General features: G+C 45.2%; 1 long non-coding RNA gene across 1 annotated transcript in view; it reads left to right on the top strand.

The window, feature by feature from the left end:
• The window catches only part of LOC143126227 (uncharacterized), a 1502-nt gene extending 547 nt beyond the window's left edge, over nucleotides 1-955 (top strand). Inside the window, exons 2-3 of the long non-coding RNA XR_012987421.1 lie at nucleotides 447-511; nucleotides 873-955. This is a non-coding gene — a long non-coding RNA (uncharacterized LOC143126227). The remainder of the gene's footprint in view (nucleotides 1-446; nucleotides 512-872) is intronic.
• Nucleotides 956-4438: the final 3483 nt, after the last annotated feature.

Below are 4438 nucleotides of genomic sequence, written 5' to 3'. Positions count from 1 at the left end.
GTCAGCTGTAGATCGCGGTAAATTGACTTCGTTCGACCGCCATTGCTAACGTTACCAACCTAGCGATAGCGTCCTTGCTGCATATGCTAAGCAGTTTGCCAAATACTATTATTTGTACGTGACCAAGTTTTGTGTCCTACACAATACATAGAGTGTAATGTTCCAATATGCAATAAATACATTTTGATATTGGTGAATGTTCACTGGCTTGTGGTCTCGCTAACGAATGAGGTTGGCAGCATAAGATACTAAAATTACAACTAATGCTAGCTCACACGATTAGGATAACTTTCAGCTACGTTAGAATACTATCCTCTATCTCCGGTAACGTTATAAGTTGCTTAGATTGTGTCGGGCCTGTTGCAAAATAGCATCACCATTTTCCTTTGAAGCTCTTCAAACATGTCACAATATGCCCATGTGTGTGTTTGTATCTGTTTTCACAGGATCAGAATTCCAGTCCAGTCTTCCCCTATGAAGGTGTAACGATTACATTGCTGTTGCCCAACAGGTAGGAAAATGTAATATCATCTAATTTCAGTAATGTGGCAAAATGCTTAGCTAATGCCCAGGTAGTAATTTGTTTCCTGCTGCAGAGGTTCCTAAAAAGTTGGTCAAGCAAACCCTGCTCCCCAGACAGATGCCAGTGTTGCTGTTTCATAAGCTGTTTGTAATATTTAGAGGAATCTAGTTATCTTTGTAAGTAGGCTTTAAAAACAGTAGAAACACTGACTAGTGACACAGTAGCTTTATGTTTAAGAACTAATTCCAGCAGTTTTCACAATCACAATGGGGTCCCAACCCCCAGATTAAGAGGTCCTGTCCTGCTCTGATTTGTTCATGTTCTTTCATTCACATTGGTGTGTCAACAGGTTGAATTTCCTGCTGCAGATCACCTCTTCATTTCCTGTGGCTCATCAACATGAAGCCTGACTCGTTAGCCCAACTTCTTGCTGTTGAAGACTACTAAGGACTATCCATGTGCCCAGCTGCTTCCCTCCTGCCTCATATAGTCCAAAAGTTACATTTCTATTCATGTTGTTGCACTTGGTAGATGTAAAGTTTATTCCTGTCTTGTAGTTTTATAATAAATACCAAGAATCAGGATTGGTGAAACATTGGTTGTGCCTGAAAGTGTTTTTTGATCAAGATTGGTATACTAACATCATGCTTATCTCTGCTGTTCCTGACTTCTTAGAATCTATTTGTTGTTAAAGAGTTGTTTAAACTAATATGTAATTTCAAGTGGTAGCTTTGGCTCTTGACATTCGTGCCCATAGTTTTAAATATGAACTCATAGCCTAAAGGTGCAAAGGAAAAGATGAACATACCATTTTAGTCATAATTCAGGTATTCTTTATGTTACATGAAATGTAGCCACTGTGCTCTTAGAATGGGAAGTTTTATTGTTGGTTGTAGAGGATGATTGTGTAAGGAATAACGTTCTGTAAGGCGGTCATTATCGTGGCATATCTCCCGACAGTGATGCAGCGCTGGCTGTGGCCTGCCGAATTTCACTTTCCTTGACATTCTCTGGTTATACTTAGCAACGGTCCGGTATTAAAAATTATCAGACCGTAGGACGTTGGGAAGTCCCATCGGAGTGAATGGAGCATTCTACAGCATTATAAAGAGCCGTGTAATAAATGGTAAAAATAATGACCTCTAATAGTAAACAGAACGATTGTCTGTAACCACTGACTACATGGAGCATTTTAGTTACTGGCTACGTAGCAAGAACACCTGTGTTGCTGCCAGACTCTCACGGTGACTGTTCTCCAAACGCCTCTGCTGGTCAGCGCGCTCTCTGGCTGCTCTGACAGCTCGAGCCGTCCCTGTACTGTTCTCTGGGACTGACACTAGACCCCCAGGCCTTTTCTTCTTTGCCTGGCCCTTACGTTTGCCCACTCTTGTCTGACTCGATGCAGGGGGGATGTAATCGTCGTCAGTCTCCACCCGAAAAAAATACCTTATTACTATTTTCAGTTTTATCCATACATACAATCGCTACTACACGCAGGCTAGGCCTAGCATTTGCTAAGACTCGCTTGCCAAATGCCGCTAGCAAATTTGTATTTATTTCTCAAATGTCTCATTACCAACAATACCAGTGTGAAAAGCAAAACGTTAATAAAAACTGTTATATGTAGTGATCGGGTAAGGGTGAGCCGCTTGAAGAAGACATTTTCCTGATTTAGGAGGGGTTTTTTCTAGGCGGCGACACAGAGACATTCTCTGATAGACGCAAAGGAATAGACAGTAGCGAAAACGGAGACGGGGGAGGGAGGAGGAGAGCGCGTTTCGTCGTTTCTACCACTAGCAAATCATTGTTTTCCTACATGCTGCCCCCAACTGGATTGGCGTGTGGAGTGTGAATTAAATAAAACGAAATCCTGACGGATTGTGCCTTTAAGAAAATGTATAAGTGTGGCCACAGTTCAGCTGTGGCATGGAGGGAGGGGTTATGCATATGTGCTAATATAGCACGCAAACAGTGAGGCAGAAAGACAGTGGTAAAAAGTGTCTAGTGGACAGACAGTATCCAAACATGGAGGGGGTGAAGAGGCAGACAGACTATGCAGAGAAGTCTATCTCTCCTCTTCCCTTAAGTGAAGCATTGCACAGTTCAATGGCCCTGGGGACAAATTACTTCCTCAGTCTGTCTGTTGTGCAAGGCAGTGAGCGAAGGCTCCAGCTGATCAGGCTCTTCTGCTTAACAATATTGCTGTGGAGTGGGTGACACTCATTGTCCAAGATGTTGATCAGTTTGTTCAGGGTCCTTTTGTCAGATATTGAAGTGATGCACTCCAGTTCAGCTCCCACTACAGAGCCAGCTTTCCTTACCAGCCTGTCAATTCGCCCCACATCCTTCTTCTTTGTGCTTCCTCTCCAGCATACCACTGCATAGAAGAGGACGCTGGCAACAACAGACTGGTAGAACATCCTGAGGAGCTTGCTGCACACATTGAAGGACCGCAGCCTCCTCAGGAAGTACAGCCTGCTCTGCCCTTTCATATAGAGTGCGTCAGTGTTGGCTGACCAGTCCAGTTTATTGTCCAGGTGGAGACCCAGATATTTGTAGGTGCTTACCACCTCCACATTGACCCCACCAATGGGGACTGGTAGCAGAGTGGGCTTAGACCTGCGGAAATCCACCACCATCTCCTTGGTCTTTGAAGTGTTGAGTTGAAGATGATTGAGTTTGCACCATTGCACAAAGTCCTCCACCAGGCTCCTGTACTCCTCCTCCTGCCCGTTCCTGATACACCCCACAATTGCAGTATCATCAGAAAACTTCTGCATGTGGCATGACTCGGTGTTGTAGCAGAAGTCAGATGTGTACAGGGTGAACAGGACTGGAGAGAGCACAGTTCCCTGTGGCGCTCCGGTGCTGCTGATCACAGTGTCAGAGAGACAGTTCTTCAGTCTGACGAACTGTGGTCGCTCGGTCAGGTAATCTGTAATCCAGGTTACCAGGTGAGCATCCACACCCATCTGCAAGAGCTTGTCTCCCAGTCTGAGGGGTTGGATAGTGTTAAAAGCACTTGAGATATCAAAGAACATGATTCTCACATACTTTTCCCCTTGTCTAGGTGAGAATGTGTCCTGTGTAGAAGATAAGTGATGGCATCGTCCACGCCCACTTTCTCCTGGTATGCAAACTGTAACGGGTCTAGTGCATGGCTTACCTGGGGTCTGAGCATACCTAAGACCAGTTGCTCCATTGTCTTCATCACATGTGATGTAAGAGCGACAGGTCTGTAGTCATTAAGCTCACTAGGGTGTGGCTTCTTAGGGACAGGGGTGAGACATGATGTCTTCCACAGTGTTGGAACTTGTCCAAGGCGTAGACTCAAATTGAAGATGTGCTTCAGTGGCTCCCCCAGTTCAGCAGCACAGGCCTGCATGTATGCATGTATGTGTGTGTGTGTGTGTGTGTGTGTGTGTGTGTGTGTGTGTGTGTGATACAGACACACACACGAGTCTGTGTTTTGCCTTTGTGGGAGCGGGCCCTCATTAGCATGTGCCGGAGCCTTGGCGCCTCACTCATTGATTGAGCTCGGGAGTCTCCATAAAGGCCATCTGTGTGGCAGACAAAGTGGCAGCAGCGTTAGTGTCCAGCTGCTGCCGCCTCATCCATCCATCAACACATCCAGCCATCAATCCATCCATCCATCTATCTATCCATCAACACATCCAGCCATCAATCCATCCATCCATCTATCCATCAACACATCCAGTCATCAATCCATCCATTTATCCATCTACCCATCCATTCATCCATCCATCCACCCAGCCATCCACCCATTCATCCAATCATCTATCCATTCATCAACACATCCAGCCATCAATCTTTCCATCCATCCATTCACCCATCCATCCATCCACCCATTCACCCATTCACCTTTTAGTCCATCCATCCACCCATCAACTATTA

This window comes from Alosa pseudoharengus, unplaced genomic scaffold (assembly GCF_046254945.1).
Source record: "Alosa pseudoharengus isolate Yale_2024_CS ecotype anadromous, Long Island Sound unplaced genomic scaffold, YU_APseudo_1.1 YU_APseudo_1.1_scf_16, whole genome shotgun sequence".
In the NCBI taxonomy this organism is placed as follows: domain Eukaryota; kingdom Metazoa; phylum Chordata; class Actinopteri; order Clupeiformes; family Clupeidae; genus Alosa; species Alosa pseudoharengus.
Note: the sequence above shows the minus strand (reverse complement) of the source record. Positions and strands in the feature narration are given on the sequence as shown.